Source organism: Arachis hypogaea, chromosome 17 (assembly GCF_003086295.3).
Source record: "Arachis hypogaea cultivar Tifrunner chromosome 17, arahy.Tifrunner.gnm2.J5K5, whole genome shotgun sequence".
Taxonomy (NCBI): Eukaryota; Viridiplantae; Streptophyta; class Magnoliopsida; order Fabales; family Fabaceae; genus Arachis; species Arachis hypogaea.
Window position 1 is genome coordinate 73,866,274 of NC_092052.1, and position 19,770 is coordinate 73,886,043.

The 19,770-nt window shown below is 39.6% G+C and overlaps 1 non-coding gene across 1 annotated transcript; it reads left to right on the top strand.

Moving 5' to 3' along the window:
* The first annotated feature begins 7,990 nt into the window (after positions 1 to 7,990).
* LOC112768566 (small nucleolar RNA R71) lies at positions 7,991 to 8,098 on the top strand. Its single transcript, XR_003185977.1, has one exon. It is a non-coding gene; the product is annotated as a small nucleolar RNA R71 (small nucleolar RNA).
* Positions 8,099 to 19,770: the final 11,672 nt, after the last annotated feature.

Here is a 19,770-nt window from a genome sequence, read left to right on the forward strand (position 1 = left end):
CAAAGCAAAAAGAGTGTGCTTAAGAACTCTGGACACCTCTAATTGAGGACTTTAGCAAAGCTGAGTCACAATCTGAAAAGATTCACCCAGTTATGTGTCTGTGGCATTTATGTATCCGGTGGTAATACTGGAAAACAAAGTGCTTAGGGCCACGACCAAGACTCATAAAGTAGCTGTGTTCAAGAATCAACATACTGAATTAGGAGAATCAATAACACTATCCAAATTCTGAGTTCCTATAGATACCAGTCATTCTGAGCTTCAAAGGATAAAGTGAGATGCCAAAACTGTTCAGAGGCAAAAAGCTACTAGTCCTGCTCATTTAATTGGAACTAAGTTTCATTGATATTTTAGAATTAATAGTATATTCTCTTTTTTTTATCCTATTTGATTTTCAATTGCTTGGGGACAAGCAACAATTTAAGTTTGGTGTTGTGATGAGCAGATAATTTATACGCTTTTTGGCATTGTTTTTAAGTAGTTTTCAGCATGTTTTAATTACTTTTTAGTATATTTTTATTAGTTTTTATTCAAAATTCACATTTCTGGACTTTACTATGAGTTTGTGTGTTTTTCTATGATTTCAGGTATTTTCTGGCTGAAATTGAGGGACCTGAGCAAAAATCTGATTCAGAGGCTGAAAAAGGACTGTAGATGCTATTGGATTCTGACCTCCCTGCACTCGAAATGGATTTTCTGGAGCTACAGAAGACCAAATCGTACGCTCTCAATTGAGTTGGAAAGTAGCCATCCAGGGCTTTCCAGCAATATATAATAGTCAATAATTTGCCCAAGTTTTGACGACGGAAATTGGCGTTTAACGCCAAGTCTTTACCCTATTCTGGCGTTAAACGCCAGAAACAGGTTACAAACCAGAGTTAAACGCCAGAAACATGCTACAACCCGGCGTTTAACTCCAAGAGAAGCCTCTACACGTGTAAAGCTCAATGCTTAGCCCAAGCACACACCAAGTGGGCCCCGGAAGTGGATTTCTACACTATCTACACTTAATTACATATTTTCTGTAACCTTAGCTACTAGTTTAGTATAAAAACAACTTTTAGAGACTTACTATGTACCTTATGACATTTTACATGTTTCATATTGTATTTCTGACGGCATGAGTCTCTAAACCCCATGGTTGGGGGTGAGGAGCTCTGCTGTGTCTCGATGAATTAATGCAATTACTTCTGTTTTCTATTCAATCACGCTTGTTTCTGTTCTAAGATACTCGCTTGTACTTAACCGGGAAGAATGTGATGATCCGTGACACTCATCATCATTCTCAACCTATGAACACGTGCCTGACAACCACTTCCATTCTACCTTAGATTGAGTGTGTATCTCTTAGCCTCTTGGTTCATGATCAGAGTCTTCGTGGTATAGGCTAGGATTATTGGCGGCCATTCCTGAGATCCGGAAAGTCTAAACCTTGTCTGTGGTATTGGTGTGCAGAAATCGTGACGGTTCCATTCCTTGGTAACGGCGCTAAAAACTTAATACACACGTTCATAATCTTAGTTCTTTGTCACAACTTCGCACAACTAACTAGCAAGTGCACTGCGTCGTCCAAGTAATAAACCTTACGTGAGTAAGGGTCGATCCTACGGAGATTGTCGGCTTGAAGCAAGCTATGGTCACCTTGTAAATCTCAGTCAGGCGGATTCAATTGATTATGGATATTTAATAATTAAAAGATAAATAAAATATAAAATAAAGATAGTGATACTTATATAATTCATTGGTGAGAATTTCAGATAAGCGTATAGAGATGCGTTCGTTCCTCCTGAACCTCTGCTTTCCTATTGTCTTCATCCAATCGTTCATACTCCTTTCTATGGCAAGCTGTATGTTAGGCATCACCGTTGTCAATGGCTACATCCTATCCTCTCAGTGAAAATGGTCCAATGCGCTGTCACTGCATGGCTAATCATCTGTCGGTTCTCGATTATACTGGAATAGGATCCATTGATCCTTTTGCGTCTGTCACTACGCCCAGCACTCGTGAGTTTGAAGCTCATCACAGCCATCCCTTCCCAGATCCTACTTGGAATACCACAGACAAGGTTTAGACTTTTCGGATCTCAAGAATGGCCGTCCATGGATTCTAACTTATACCACGAAGATTCTGATTAAGGAATCCCAGAGATACTCATTCAATCTAAGGTAGAACGGAAGTGGTTGTCAGGCACGCGTTCATAGTTGGGAATGATGATGACTGTTAGGATCATCACATTCATATTGAGGTGTGAATGAATATCTTAGAATCGGAATAAGCTTGAATTGAATAGAAAAATAATAGTACTTTGTATTAATTCATGAGGAACAGCAGAGCTCCACACCTTAATCTATGGTGTGTAGAAACTCTACCGTTGAAAATACATAAGTGATGAAGGTTCAGGCATGGCCGAGAGGCCAGCCCCCAAATGTGATCTAAAGATCAAAAGATAATACAAAGATGTAAATACAATAGTAAAAAGTCCTATTTATGCTAAACTAGTTACTAGGGTTTACAGAAATGAGTAAATGATGCAGAAATCCACTTCTGGGGCCCACTTGGTGTGTGCTTGGGCTGAGCATTGAGCTTTACACGTGTAGAGGCTTTTCTTGGAGTTGAATGCCAGTTTGTAACCTGTTTCTGGCGTTTAACACCACTTTGCAACCTGTTTCTGGCGTTTAACTCCAGAATGCAGCATGGAACTGGCGTTGAACGCCAGTTTGCATCATCTAAACTCGGGCAAAGTATGGACTATTATATATTGCTGAAAAGCCCTGGATGTCTACTTTCTAAAGCAATTGAGAGTGTGCCATTTGGAGTTCTGTAGCTCGAGAAACTTCACTTTGAGTGCAGAAAGGTCAGAATCCAACAGCATCTGCAGTCCTTCTTCAACCTCTGAATATGATTTTTGCTCAAGTCCCTCAATTTCAGCCAAAAAATACCTAAAATCACAGAAAAACACACAAACTCATCGTAAAGTCCAGAAATGTGATTTTTATTTAAAAACTAATAAAAATATACTAAAAACTAACTAAATTATACTAAAAACTATGTAAAAACAATGCCAAAAAGCGTATAAATTATCCGCTCATCACAACACCAAACTTAAATTGTTGCTTGTCCCCAAGCAACTGAAAATAAAATAGGATAAAAAGAAGAGAATATACTATAGATTCTAAAATATCAATGAAACTTAGCTCCAATCAGATGAGCGGGACTTGTAGCATTTTGCCTCTTGAATAGTTTTGGCATCTCACTCTATCCATTGAAGTTCAGAATGATTGGCATCTATAGGAACTTAGAATTCAGATAGTGTCATTGATTCTCCTAGTTCAGTATGTTGATTCTTGAACACATCTACTTTATGAGTCTTGGCCGTGGCCCTAAGCACTTTGTTTTCCAGTATTACCACCGGATACATAAATGCCATAAACACATAACTGGGTGAACCTTTTCAGATTGTGACTCAGCTTTGTTAAAGTCCCCAATTAGAAGTGTCCAGGGTTCTTAAGCACACTCTGTTTTTGCTTTGGACCTTGACTTTAACTGCTCAGTCTCAAGTTTTCACTTGACACCTTCACGCCACAAGCACATGGTTAGGGACAGCTTGGTTTAGCCGCTTAGGCGCGGATTTTATTCCTTTAGGCCCTCCTATCCACTGATGCTCAAAGCCTTGGATCCTTTTTATTTACCCTTGCCTTTTGGTTTTAAGGGCTATTTGCTTTTTCTGCTTGCTTTTTCTTTTTCCCTTTTTTTTCGCCATTTTTTTCTTTTCTTTTTTTTTCTGCAAGCTTTTGTATTCACTGCTTTTTCTTGCTTCAAGAATCATTTTTATGATTTTTCAGATCATCAAATAACATTTCTCCTTTTCATCATTCTTTCAAGAGCCAACATATTTAACATTCATAAACATCAACTTCAAAAGACATATGCACTATTCAAGCATTCATTCAGAAAACAAAAAGTATTGTCACCACATCAAAATAATTAAACTAGTTTCAAGGATGAATTCGAAACCATGTACTTCTTGTTCTTTTGTAATTAAAACATTTTTCATTTAAGAAAGGTGATAGATTCATATTCATAACTTTAAGGCATAGACACTCAGACACTAATGATCATATAGTAAAGACACAAACATAGATAAACATGAAGCATAATAAACGAAAAATAGAAAAATAAGAACAAGGAGATTAAGGAATGAGTCCACCTTAGTGAGGGTGGCGTCTTCCTCTTCTTAAAGAACCAATGGTGCTCTTGAGCTCCTCTATGTCTCTTCCTTGTCTTTGTTGCTCCTCCCTCATAGCTCTTTGATCTTCTCTAATTTCATGGAGGATGATGGAGTGCTCTTGGTGCTCCACCCTTAGTTGTCCCATGTTGGAACTTAATTCTCCTAGGGAAGTGTTGATTTGCTCCCAATAGTTTTATGGAGGAAAGTGCATCCCTTGAGGCATCTCAGGGATTTCATGGTGAGGAATTTCCTCATGCTCATGTTGAGGTCCATGATCTCTTATTTGCTCCATCCTTTTCTTAGTGATGGGCTTGTCCTCTTCAATGAAGATGTCTCCATCTATGTCAATTCCAGCTGAATTGCAGAGGTGGCATATGAGGTGAGGAAAGGCTAACCTTGCCCAAGTGGAGGACTTGTCAGCCACCTTGTAAAGTTTTTGAGGTATAATCTCGTGAACTTCCACCTCCTCTCCAATCATGATACTATGGATCATGATGGCCCGGTCTATAGTAACTTCAGACCGGTTACTAGTAGGAATGATTGAGCGTTGAATGAACCCTAGCCATCCCCTAGCCACTGGTTTGAGGTCATGTCTTCTTAATTGAACCGGCTTGCCTCTTGAGTCAATTTTCCATTGAGCTCCTTCCTCACATATGTCTATGAGGACTTGGTCCAACCTTTGATCAAAGTTGACCCTTTTTGTGTAGGGGCGTGCGTTCTCTTCCATCATTGGCAAGTTGAACGCCAGCCTTACATTTTCCAGACTGAAATCTAAGTATTTCCCCCGAACCATGGTAAGCCAATGCTTTGGATTCAGATTCACACTTTGATCATGGTTCCTAGTGATCCATGCGTTTGCATAGAACTCTTGAACCATTAGGATCCCGACTTGTTGAATGGGGTTGGTGAGAACTTTCCAACCTCTTCTTTGGATCTCAAGTCGGATCATCGGATACTCATTCTTTTTTAGCTTGAAAGGAACCTTAGGGATCACTTTCTTCTTGGCCACAACTTCATAGAAGTGGTCTTGATGGACCTTTGAGATGAATCTCTCCATCTCCCATGACTCAGAGGTGGAAGCAATTGCCTTCCCTTTTCTTTTTCTAGAGGTTTTTCTGGCCTTAGGTGCCATAAATGGTTATGGAAAAACAAAAAGCTATACTTTTACCATACCAAACTTAAAATGTTTGCTCGTCCTCGAGCAAAAGAAGAAAGAAAGAATGAGAAGAAGAAGAGAAATGGAGGAGAGGGAGAGAGGGATGTATTCGGCCAAGGGGAAGAAGAGAGGGTTGTGTTGTGTGAAAATGAAGAAGGAATGAGGGGTTTATATAGAAGTGTGGGGGGTTTAGGGTTCGGCCATTAGGGTTGGGTTTGGGAGGGAAAATAGTTTTTATTTTGGAAGTAGGTGGGGTTTATGGGGAAGAGAAGATGGATGTGAGTGGTGATGGGGTGATGGGAAAGAGTGATTGAGGTGATTGGTGAAGGGTATTTGGGGAAGAGAGTTATGAAAAGGTGTGAAGAGGAGAGAAGAAAATGTGGGGATCCTGGGGGTCCACAGATCCTGTGGGGCCCTATGGGGTCCACAGATCCTGAGGGGATCCTATGGGGTCCACAGATCAAGTGGGGTCAAGGACTTAACATCCCTGCCCCAATTAGGCGTGTAAAACGCCCTTGTTGTGCAATCCTGGCGTTTAACGCCAGACTGCTACCTGTTTCTAGCATTAAACACCCAAATGTAGCTTGTTTCTGGCGTTTAACGCCAGGTAGATGCTTGTTTCTGGCGTTAAACGCCAGCTTGGTGCCTGTTTTTGGCGTTAAACGCCAAACAAATGCTTGTTTCTAGCGTTTAAACGCCATACTGCTCTCCTCCAGGGTGTGCTGTTTTCAATGTTGTTTTTCATTTTGTTTTTTATTTTTCAGTAGTTTTTGTGACTTCACATGATTATCAACCTAATAAAACATGGAATAACAAAAAGAAAATAAAATAGATATGATTAAATAACATTGGGTTGCCTCCCAACAAGTGCTTCTTTAATGTTAATAGCTTGACAGTGAGCTCTCATAGAGCCTCACAGATAATCAGAGCAAGGTTGGAACCTCCCAACACCAAACTTAGAGTTTGAATGTGGGGGTTCAACACCAAACTTAGAGTTTGGTTGTGGCCTCCTAATACCAAACTTAGAGTTTGACTGTGGGGGCTTTAGTTAACTCTGTAGTGAGAGAAGCTTTTCATGCTTCCTCTCCATGGTTACAGAAGGAGATCCTTGAGTCTTAAACACAAGGTTGTCCTCATTCAGTTGAAGGACCAACTCTCCTCTGTCTACATCAATCACAGCTCTTGCTGTGGCCAGGAAGGGTCTTCCAAGGATGATGGATTCATCATCTTCCTTCCTAGTGTCTAGGATTATGAAATTAGCAGGGATGTAAAGGCCTTCAACCTTTACTAACACGTCCTCTACTTGTCCATAAGCCTGTTTTCTTGAGTTGTCTGCCATCTTTAATGAGATTCTGGCAGCTTGCACCTCAAAGATCCGAAGTTTCTCCATTACAGAGAGTGGCATTAAGTTTATTCCTAACCCCAGGTCACACAGAGCCTTCTCAAAAGTCATGGTGCCTATGGTACAGGGTATTAAGAATTTGCCAGGATCCTGTTTCTTTTGAGGTAATTTCTGCCTATCCAATGAATTTAGTTCATTGGTGAGCAAGGGAGGTTCATCTTCCCAAGTCTCATTACCAAATAATTTGGCATTTAGCTTCATGATTGCACCAAGGTACTTAGCAACTTGCTCTTCAGTAATGTCTTCATCCTCTTCAGAGGAAAAATACTCATCAGAGCTCATGAAGGGCAGAAGGAGGTTCAATGGAATCTCTATGGTCTCTAATTGAGCCTCAGATTCCTTTGGTTCCTCAAAGGGAAACTCCTTATTGGTCACTGGACGTCCCAGGAGGTCTTCCTCACTAGGATTCACGTCCTCCTCCTCCCTTGTAGGTTCGGCCATGATGGTTAAATCAATGGCCTTGCACTCTCTCTTTGGATTTTCTTCTGTATTGCTTGGGAGAGTACTAGGAGGAGTTTCAGTGACTCTTTTACTCAGCTGGCCCACTTGTGCCTCCAAATTTTTAATGGAGGACCTTGTTTCATTCATGAAACTCACAGTGGCCTTAGATAGATCAGAGACTATATTTGCTAAGCTAGATGGATTTTGCTCAGAATTCTCTGTCTGTTGCTGAGTGGATGATGGAAAAGGTTTGCTATTGCTAAACCTGTTTCTTCCACCATTATTAAAGCCTTTTTGAGCCTTTTGTTGATCCTTCCATGAGAAATTTGGATGATTTCTCCATGAGGGATTATAGGTGTTTCCATAGGGTTCACCCATGTAATTCACCTCTGCTATTGCAGGGTTCTTAGGATCATAAGCTTCTTCTTCAGAAGATGCCTCTTTAGTACTGTTGGATGATTCCTTCAATCCATTCAGACTCTGAGAGAAAATATTGACTTGCTGAGTCAATATTTTATTCTAAGCCAATATGGCATTCAGAGTATCGATTTCAAGAACTCCTTTCCTCTGAGGCGTCCCATTATTCACAGGATTCCTTTCAGAAGTGTACATGAACTGGTTATTTGCAACCATGTCAATGAGTTCTTGAGCTTCTGCAGGCATTTTCTTTAGGTGAATGGATTCACCTGTAGAATAGTCCAATGGCATCTTTGATAATTCAGACAGACCATCATAGAATATATCCAGGATGGTCCATTCTGAAAGCATGTCAGAAGGACACTTTTTGGTCAGTTCCTTGTATCTCTCCCAAGCTTCATAGAGGGATTCACCTTCCTTTTGTCTGAAGGTTTGAACATCCACTCTAAGCTTACTAAGCTTTTGAGGAGGAAAGAACTTGGCTAAAAAATCCGTGACCAGCTTATCCCAAGAGTTTAGGCTATCCTTAGGTTGAGACTCCAACCATATTCTAGCTCTGTCTCTTACATCAAACGGGAAAAGCATAAGCCTATAGACCTCAGGATCAACCCCATTTGTCTTAATAGTATCACAGATCTGCAAGAATTCAGTTAAGAACTGAAAAGGATCTTCTGCTGGAAGTCCATAAAACTTGCAGTTCTGTTGCATCAGAGAAACTAATTGAGGCTTTAGCTCAAAATTGTTTGCTCCAATGGCAAGGATTGAGATGCTTCTTCCATGTAAATTAGAATTTGGTGCAGTAAAGTCACCAAGCATCTTCCTTGCATTGTTATTATTTTCGGCCATGTCTCCTTCTTTTTCGAAAATTTCTGTCAGATTTTCTCCAGAGAGTTGTGCTTTAGCTTCCCTTAGCTTCCTCTTCAGAGTCCTTTTAGGTTCAGGATCAGCTTCAACAAGAATGTTCTTATCCTTGTTCCTGCTCATATGAAAAAGAAGAAAACAAAAAAGAAAATATGGAATCCTCTATGTCAAAGTATAGAGATTCCTTTATGTGAGTAGAAGAAGATATGAAAAGAAGAAGGAGAATCCAAACACAAGGGTGAGGAGTAGGTTCGAATTCTTAGATGAAGAGGAGTGTTAGTAAATAAATAAATAAATAGAAGGAGGTGAGGGAGAAGAATTTTTGAAAATTAGATAAAATAAAATAAAAGTATTTTTGTTTTTAAATTAGAATTAAAATTAAAAATTCGAAAATTAAGAAAGGAAAAATTAAATCAAATTAAATTAAATTTAAAACAATTAGTTAATTTAAAAAGGAATTTTGAAAAAGATGAAGGTGATTTTCGAAAATTAGAGATAGAATTAGTTAGGTAGTTTTGAAAAAGATAAGAATCAAACAAAAAGTTAAGTGGTTAATTGAAAAAGATTAGAAAATCAAATTTTGAAAAGATAGGAAGTTAGAAAAGATTTTGAAATTAATTTTGAAAAAGATATTATTGAAACTTAATTTGAAAAAGATTTGAAAAAGAAATTTGAAAAGATTTGAATTTTGAAATCAAAGTTGATTACTTGTCTAACAAGAAACTAAAAAGATATGATTCTAGAGTTTAAAGATTGAACCTTTCTTATTAGGCAAGTTACAACTTAAAATTTTTTTTTGAATCAATCACATTAATCATTAATTTTGAAAATTTAGAACAGAATAAGAAAAAGATTTTGAAAATCAATCATAAAGTTTTCAAAAATATGAAGGAAAAATTGAAAAAGAATTGATTTTTGAAAAAGATTTGAAAAAGATAGAATTTTTAAATTGAAAATTTTATTTGACTCATAAGAAACAACTAAATTTTAAAAAGTTTTGAAAAAGTCAACTCAAATTTTCGAAAATTTAATGAGAAGAAAAAGGGCAAGATACTTTTTTGATTTTTGAATTTTTAATGATGAAAGAGAAAAACATCAAAAAGACTCAAAACATGAAAATTATGAATCAAAACAAGAAAAATATGCAAGAACACTTTGATGTCAAGATGAACACCAAGAACACTTTGAAGATCAAGATGAACATCAAGACTTATTTTTAAAAATTTTTAAGAAAAGAAAAATATGCAAGACACCAAACTTAAAAATTTTTATTCTTTAGACATTAATAATTCAAGAATGCATATGAAAGACAAGAAGAAACAGCAAACAAGAAATTTTAAAGATCAAACAAGAAGACTTACCAAGAACAACTTGAAGATCATGAAGAACACCATGCATGAGTTTTCGAAAAATGCAAGAAAGAGATAAACATGCAATTGACACCAAACTTAAAAATTGACTCTATACTCAAACAAGAAGCACAAAAATATTTTTGATTTTATGATTTTATTAATTTTTTTGTTTTTTTTTCGAAAATTATTTGAAAAAAAAACGAAAAAGAAGAAATTTTTTTTATATTTTCGAAAATAAGAATAATAAAAACACAAAGGTTAAAATTAAAATAAAATTACCTAATCTGAGCAACAAGATGAACCGTCAGTTGTCCAAACTCGAACAATCCCCGGCAACGGCGCCAAAAACTTGGTGCACGGAAATCGTGACGGTTCCATTCCTTGGTAATAAAAACTCAATACGTATGTTCATAATCTTAGTTCTTTGTCACAACTTCGCACAACTAACCAGCAAGTGCACTGGATCGTCCAAGTAATAAACCTTACGTGAGTAAGGGTCGATCCCACGGAGATTGTCGGCTTGAAGCAAGCTATGGTCACCTTGTAAATCTCAGTCAATTGATTATGGATATTTAATAATTAAAAGATAAATAAAATATAAAATAAAGATAGTGATACTTATGTAATTCATTAGTGAGAATTTCAGATAAGCGTATAGAGATGCGTTCGTTCCTCCTGAACCTCTGCTTTCCTATTGTCTTCATCCAATCATTCATACTCCTTTCTATGGCAAGCTGTATGTTAGGCATCACCGTTGTCAATGGCTACATCTTGTCCTCTCAGTGAAAATGGTCCAATGCGCTGTCACTGCATGGCTAATCATCTGTCGGTTCTCGATCATACTGGAATAGGATCCATTGATCCTTTTGCGTCTGTCACTACGCCCAGCACTCGCGAGTTTGAAGCTCGTCGCAGCCATCCCTTCCCAGATCCTACTAGTAAAGTCCAGAAATGTGATTTTTATTTAAAAACTAATAAAAATATACTAAAAACTAACTAAATTATACTAAAAGCTATGTAAAAACAATGCCAAAAAGCGTATAAATTATCCGCTCATCAGGTATTCCGAGTAGGATCTGGGATGGGATGACTGTGACGAGCTTCAAAATCACGAGTGCTGGGCGTAGTGACAGACGCAAAAGGATCAATGGATCCTATTCCAACATGAGTGAGAACCGACAGATGATTAGCCGTGCGGTGACAGCGCATTTGGACCATTTTCACTGAGAGGACGGATGGTAGCCATTGACAACGGTGATCCACCAACATACAGCTTGCCATGGAAGGAGACCTGCCTGTGTGAAGAAGAAGACAGTAGGAAAGCAGAGATTCGGAAGACAGAGCATCTCTAAATCCTCAATCTGTTCTCCATTACTGCATAACAAGTATTATTTAATTTATGCTATTTACTCTTCATAAACCCAATCATTTTTATCACTAATTTCCTGACTAAGAATTACAAAATAACCATAGCTTGCTTCAAACCAACAATCTCCATGGGATCGACCCTTACTCACGTAAGGTATTACTTGGACAACCCAATGCACTTGCTGGTTAGTGGTACGAGTTGTGAAAAGTGTGTTTTACAATTCGTGCACCATGTATCTTCCGGCATAAAGTACACTGACTTTGCAGAAGGAAAACATGATTCTTAGATAACCAGTCCAAACCCAAGATAAAATCAAGATCGGTCATCGGCAAACAGATTAAATCATGAACAAACGTTACTGGACCCTAAATGAAACTTGCGGGCATCCCAGCCTAGTTATCATGGCTTCATAGGTGGCATTATACACCTTTAGGTCATAACCTAAAACTACAATCTTTAATCCTAACTCACTAGCTTTCTCAAATGCAATGAATAAATGTGTTGCTCCCGAATCAAATAAAGCATTTAAAACTTGACCAGCCATTTCACAGTTACCTCGGATAAGTGTCTCAGATCCCTCGGCACCAACAGCCGAGGTGGTGAACACCCGACTAGACTGTTGTGCTTTCGCTGCACCTTGCTTCTGCTTTTCCAGACAGTTTGCAGCCTTATGTCTCGCCTTACAACAAGAATAGCACAAGCCCCATTCGGCCTTGCATGGGGCTCCCAGATGGTGGCTTCTGCACCTAGCACAAGCTTGCTCATTCTGAGGCTGGTTCCCAGACCCTTTCCCTTGTGAGTTGTTATTGTTGGGCCTCTTGAAAGAGCCTCCCCGCTTGAAAGGCGGACCTCTAGGAGCAAAGCTCTTCCCTCGGTTCTGTGGGAATGGTCCCCTATGGCTTCCTCTCTCCACAGCCGCCTTCTTCACACACTCTTCAACAACCCTGCTCTTGTTCACCAACTCTGAGAAAGTCCTGATCTCCATTGGTCCCACTGAGCTAAAGATATTGCTCTGGAGTCCTCCTTCATACTTAATGCACTTCCATTCCTCAAAGTCTCCCGGAGCCCCCTGACACATACGGGAAAACTTGAATAACTCCTCAAACTTGTCAGTATACTCGGATACGGACATAGCACCCTGTTTCAGCTCCAGTAACTCAAGTTCCTTGGCCATCCTGGCAGAATTGGGAAAGTACTTCTTATAGAACTCATCCTGGAAGGCATCCCAGGTGATAGGGTCATCACCCTACTACAGGAGACGTCGGACTCCTTGCCACTAATGCGATGCTTCCCCAGTGAGCAGATAGGTAGCAAACTCAACACACTGCCCTTCAGGTACCATCTGCGCTTGCGATGCTCGCTCCATAGCCTGAAACCAGGTATCGGCTTTGGTCAGACTAGTGGTTCCCTTGAACTTAGGTGGATTAACCTTCAAGAAGGTTGCCAGTGTCATCGGGCCCTGAGCTCTACTTTTGTCATTGCCATGGTTGTTCATCTGTTGTCCAACGGACGCAGCAGTGGCCTGCATAGCAGCAGCCATATTCTCCAACGCTACCATAAAGTCTACCGGGTTATTTGCGTTGGCTCCCAGTCCCTGAGTACTAGTACGACCTCTCCTGCGACCTCGACCACATCCACGAGGCACCATCTAGTTCCTATACACACCAAATAATCGATATCAAGTTGATCAGTCTCAATATCGGAAGTCTGGTGCTTCAAAGTCCCAAATGCATGCTCATGAACATTTATGCCAAGTATATCAGTTAGATATTCTAATAGCACATAACACACATACAGAGAATGCACAGAAGCATAGTTAGTCCGTCCTTCAGGCTTTACAGGAACGAACTACTCTGATACCATAATGTAACACCTTACCACACAGAGCCTTATGCTTAAGTCATAAGACAGAGGTGGCGAGGTATTACAACCTCTAAAAATAAAATTTAGTACATATAGTATTGTGAAGAATGTTTATAACTAGGAGCCTTTGAAATAAAAAGGGGTAAATCAGAACCACAACTCAAAAAATGCAACACTCCAATCACTAAAGTAACGAAACAGATAAAGGATAAGCTAACGCAACGAAACAGATAAAGGATAAGCTAACGCAAGAATATATCCAAAGAGTGCCAAAAACACAAATATCCAAAACCCAAAATCCGGTTGCGAAGAAAACTGGTCCGAGCATAGAAGTATATACAAATATATATAAAGCAAGAAACCCAAAGGAAAACCAAAGGGCGAATACCAAAACCTATTCTCCAAAACATCCTCTAAGAGGAGTCAAAACAGTATATATATACATTATTTAGTGGAGATAGAAGTATCTAAGCAAAAACATAAGACCAAACATAAAGTGCCAAGAACAAGAATCTTCGCTAAATCCAGAAGTCTCCAGCATGCCTCAGCGAGAAGCCTCACGTCCTGCATCTGAAAACCACAAAATCTGCATGGGTGAGAACCGGAGGTTCTCAGTATGGTAACAGTACCCACATATCTAACATGTAATGTCCTGGGAAAGCCAAAGGCAACCCTAGAACTTCCACCAGATAATTCGAAGCTTATAAACAGGCTAAACTATAAATGGCAACTGAATAAAGATCTTCAGTCTAACTAATATTTTCCTTTCCAATTCCTACAGTCCTCCCAACCGCCAGCAGTAATATAATATGGAAAACCCAATTATATCAGACAAGAAGATATACAGATAGGAAGGAGGTATGACTGATAAACCACTATTTTATGGTTTATATTGTGTTTAATCGTGTGGTTTTATCATGATCCTGACCCACTTATTCATTAAAATAGCATGCATTTAGATTTCCTTCCTGAAATTATTACATGAGTGAAAACTGCTTCCTAGAGACTTTTAATTATACATTTTACTTCTCCTTTATTCCATTCGATGCCGTGATCTGTGTCTTAAGCGTTTCAGGCTTTATAGGGCAAGAATGAGTTGGAGATCGGAAAGGAAGCTTGCAAAAATGGAAGGAACACAAGAAATTGAGGAGATGACCAGCGAGAAGCGACGCGGCCACATGGACGACGCGACCGCGCGGAGAAGATTAAATCGCAGTGACGCGGCCGCATGGATGACGCGACCGCGCGAAATGGAAAAGCACGAGCGACGCAGAGGCGTGGACGACGCGCCCGCGTGGTAAAGCGAAACGTGAATGACGCGTCCGCATGAGCGACACGATCGCGTGGCATGCGCGATCTGCATAATTTGCAGAATCGCTGGGGGCGATTTTAGACCTTATTTTGACCCAATTTTCGGCCCAGAACAGCAGACTAGAGCCAGAGAACATGCAGAAACCAGAGACAATATTCATTCTACACATTTTTAGTTTTTAGATCTAGTTTTACTCCTCCTCTAGGTTTTCTCTCTACACATTCATAGTTCTTAGGATTTAATTTTCTCTTACTTTTTTGGCATTGGAACACTGAGAAGAGTTATTACCTCATCAAGACTTCATCATTCTAGTTCGTTTTCTTTACTTGGCTTCACTCTTCCATGTTCTTTGCTTTGTTAATTTTACCATTGGAATATTTTTAGGATTATTTAATACAAGAATCACCTTTATTTTTAATTGACTATTTCGATTTTTATTTACAATGTCTTCCTTTAATTCCTTTTTATATGCTATGAATTTTACATTCACAATGAGCGAGTAGTTCCCTAACTTGATGGGGAATTGATTGAAAGGAACCCTTGAGTTGGGAGGCTTGAAAGAAAATTGTAATTGGGTTTATGGTTAGATTGCCTCCTAATCACTAACACCAATCCCTTTTAATTAAGTGGATTGCAACTTGTGAACGGACGTAGCATTCCAACTTGTTTGACTTTCCTTTACCTAGTGAAGGATAACTAAACAGGACAACCTTCAATTGTCAATTAATCCTGAGAGCATTCCAATAATAATAGGGATTCCAACTAATCAATTCCCAGTCAAGGCTTTTATTTACATTATTCAAATTCACCAATTTAATTTCTTGTTTGCTCAATTCAACCTTTTTGAAAATCTCTGATTAATAAAATAGCAAACTTTTCTGCAACTCGTTGGGAGACGACCTGGGATTCATACTCCCAGTATTTTAATTTCAATTTTCTGTGACATCTTTCTAAATTGATAGGCGGATTTCTGGCGAATTAAGAACTATACTTGCAACGTATATATTTTAACAAATTTTAATTCGCCAATTTCTGCCCGCATCAATTTTTGGCGCCGTTGCCAGGGAGTTGCAATAGAATGCTAACGTTATTAATTAGAATTTATTTATTTGCATTTTATTTTATTTTGCTACTATGAGCTGCATGTTTCTTTCGCTAGATGATGCGTTCACTTCCTGATCCACGCTTGCCAGTATTCGGTCCTGAGATTGAATGAACCATCTCACGAATAAGGCGAGCTCGGTGTCGGTTAGTCCTCTCTGATGGCGGATTTGAAACGCCATCTGAGGAAGAAACCAGCCCCCGTTCTACTGATTCGGTTGATTTACGTACAGGTAACATGGCGGCAGCCAGAAGAGTTACCATCCAGGAAGAAGGAGCCCCTGATTTTACAATGCAACCGTTTCAAGCGCATCACCCAGCGGTGGCTACAGATTTCGAAATAAAGACCGCACTGCTCAATTTGATGCCCAAGTTTCATGGCTTACTTGCTTAAGAGCCTATCAAGCACCTGAGAGATTTTCAAGCAGGCTGTTCTACTATCAGGCATGATGGTGCTGATGAAACTTCAATTTTGCTGAAAGCTTTCCCGTTTTCTCTTGAGGGAAAAGCAAGAGAGTGGTACTACACTCAACCCCTAGCAAATGTATCCGACTGGGATACGCTCAGAAAAGAGTTTTTGGAGAAATTCTTTCCATCTGAAGTTACTGATAAACTGAGGAAAGACATTTCCACAATTGTTCAAGATGACAACGAGACTTTCTTTGAATACTGGAAGCGCTTCAATAATCTTCTGGAAGCATGCCCCCACCACAGGATCGACAAGATAGTGTTACTCAGCTATATCACACAGGGCATGAGGCCCCAAGATAAGACCACATTGGAAAGTGCTAGCAATGGGTCTATGAAGAAGTACAAAACCACTGATGAGGCATGGCAATTAATCAGCGACTTAGCTGAATCTACTAGGAACCACAAGCAGAAACAAGGCCGTTCAAAAGCCGTTGCAGAAGTATCCTCTAGCAGAGAGACTACTGCTCTAGCTCAGAGTATCTGTGAAATGACCAACTTGCTGAAGCAGATGCAATTGAATCAACAACAAGTTCAGCAAGCTCAACCTTCTCCAGCACAGCAAAGCCAACAGTTAGTCCCACAGAGAGTTTGTGGAATTTGTGCTGATTATAGCCATTATACTGATGAATGCCTGCAACTCCAACATGAAGACAACATGGTGGCATCCACTCATAACTTCTATGATCGCCCCAACCAAGAGTACAATCAAGGTGGAAATAATAACCATGGATGGCAGGATAATTCTAACCAGAATTGGAGGGACAACAATAACAAAGGAGGCAGAGATAATCAGGGAAATCAGAGGTAGAATAATAACAACAACAGGCAGCATAACCAACCTTACAGAGCACCTCACCTGAGGCAGTCCCAAGGACCACAGAATACCCAACAGCATACCTCTCAATTTACTCACCCTTCTTCGTCTCCTAATGAAGAGTTACTAAAATTTTTTGAGCGAAGTCAACAGACCATGGAAAATAACATTAATGCCAGTCTGAATGGTCTGACCACTACTTTGCAAGCTCTTGTCTCACAGATTGGATCAATGCAAAATTCCAACAACCAACCTTCAAGTTCCACTGGAATTCCCTCTCAACCATTACCCAATCCGAAGGGGGGCATTAATGCCATCACCCTAAGGTCCGGAAACACACTACAGGAGAGGAATCAGGAGGAACCAAGCTTACCAGAACACGCCTCAGCTGAAGAGGTCGTAGGAATAGAAGATGTTGAAGAGGAAGAGGACATACAGGACATAACTGAAAAAGAAGAAACCTAACCACAGGAGGAAGTACCAAGAGGCGCAGACACTGCAGAAAACACCACTCCCATTCCATTTCCACAACTTGCAAGGAAGCCCAGGAAGCAGCTGGAACCCGATCCCAAAATGGTAGAAATATTCAAAAAGGTTGAGGTAACCGTTCCTCTTTTTGATGTTATTGAAAAAGTACCTAAATATGCAAAGTTTCTAAAAGACTTATGTATACATAAGGACAAAATTCATGAATTAGAAACTATTCCTTTAGGTAATTCCATATCTGCTTTAATGGGAGGATTACCTCAGAAGTGTAGTGACCTAGGTCCTTGTATCGTTAGTTGTACTATTGGTGGAGTAGTAATTTATGATTGCATGTGTGATTTAGGAGCGTGTGTTAGTATAATGCCTTTGTCTATATATGATATTTTGAGGCTCCCTCCCTTAAAAAGGTTGGTAGCTCGTTTTGTGTTAGCAGATAAAAGCATTATTACAGTGGCTGGAGTTGCTGAAGATGTTTTGGTGAACATTAAAGGGCTTACATTCCCCACTGATTTTTATATCTTGGAGATGCCCCATAATGACTCAGATAAGCCATCATCAATCCTACTTGGAAGACCATTCCTGAAGACATCAAAATTTAAATTGGATGCTTTTTCAGGAACATACTCTTTTGAAATAGATGGCCGCATAGTAATCTTCAATCTGAATGGAGTCATAAACAATCCTCTAGAAGATCACTTTATCTTCCAGTGTGATGTCATAGATGAAACTGTAGCTGAAGCTTACAAGGAAGAATTAGAAGAGAGGCACATTGGACAAGGTCCAAGTGTGGGGACCCTCTTGACTGACAATGAGGGCACCTCAGCATTTTCACAAGCTCCAGACAATCCAGAGCCTACCCATGATCAGAAGTTGGAACTGAAACCTCTTCCTCCATATCTCAAATATGCTTATCTTGAAGATGAGCAGAAGTTCCCCGTTATCATTGCAAGGGAACTCACTTCCCAACAAGAAGAGTAGTTACTTGATGTACTGAGGAGACATAAGAAAGTAATTGGGTGGAGTTTGGCAGACATAGTAGGCATCAACCCTCAAGTATGTGAGCACAGAATATTTTTAGAAGAGGGAGCAAGACCTGTCCGTCAACCCCAAAGAAGATTGAATCCCACTATCTTGGAAGTTGACAAAAAGGAAGTGACTAGACTATTGGAAGCAGGTATCATCTAACCCATTTCAGATAGTGAATGGGTTAGCCCAGTACAAGTGGTGCCCAAGAAGTCTGGAGTCACTACAGTGAAGAATGAGCATGGAGAGCTCATAGCAACTAGAGTTCAGAATGCTTGGAGAGTCTGCATTGATTACAGGCGTCTCAACCAAGCTACCCGTAAGGATCACTACCCACTTCCATTCATTGATCAAATGCTGGATCGCCTGTCAGGTAAATCACATTATTGCTTTTTAGATGGTTACACAGGTTATTTCCAGATTCATATAGCTCCTGAGGACTAGGAAAAGACCACTTTTACATGTCCTTTTGGGACTTATGCTTACAAGAGAATGCCCTTTGGCTTGTGCAATGCACCAGCTACTTTCCAAAGGTGTATGATGAGTCTTTTCTCTGATCTTATTGAGGACTGTATGGAGGTTTTTATGGATGATTTTAGCGTTTATGGTGATTCTTTTAGCCTTTGCTTAGATGGATTATCTAGAGTATTAGATAGATGTGTTAATACAAACCTTGTATTAAATTTTGAAAAATATCATTTTATGGTAAAACAAGGGATTGTATTAGGACATGTGGTATCTAATAATGGCATTTCTATAGACCCAGCAAAGGTGAGTGTTATTTCTAGTTTACCTTACCCCTCTTCTGTAAGGGAAGTCCGTTCGTTCCTGGGCCATGCAGGTTTTTACAGGAGATTTATTAAGGACTTTAGTAAGGTAGCACTTCCCTTATCCAGATTACTACAGAAGGATATTGAGTTCGAGTTCAGTGAATATTGCAAGCAAGCATTTGATAAGCTGAAGGCCGCCCTGACTCAAGCTCCAATTGTGAGAGGACCAGACTGGAGCCAGCCGTTTGAAATCATGTGCGATGCTTCCAACCATGCAGTAGGAGCAGCACTGGCTCAGCGCGAAGGTAAGGATCCTTTTGTTATTACTTATGCGTCTAAGACTTTAGGGGCTGCCTAGTCCAATTATACTACTACTGAGAAAGAGCTTCTTTCTATTTTTTTTGCTCTGGATAAATTCCAAGCTTATTTACTTGGTACTAGAGTAGTAGTGTATTCGGACCATGCAGCTTTAAAGTATCTATTATCTAAAAAGGAGTCCAAACCAAGGCTCATACGTTGGATACTGCTATTACAAGAATTTAATTTAGAAATAAAGGATAGGAGTGGTAACCAGAATTTAGTGGCAGACCACTTGAGTCGCCTTGAGCACATTAAGGATGATTCTGCTCCTATAGATGATAATTTTCCATTTGATAACCTGCAAGCAGTATCTGAGGTATCTCCCTGGTATGCACCTGTAGCT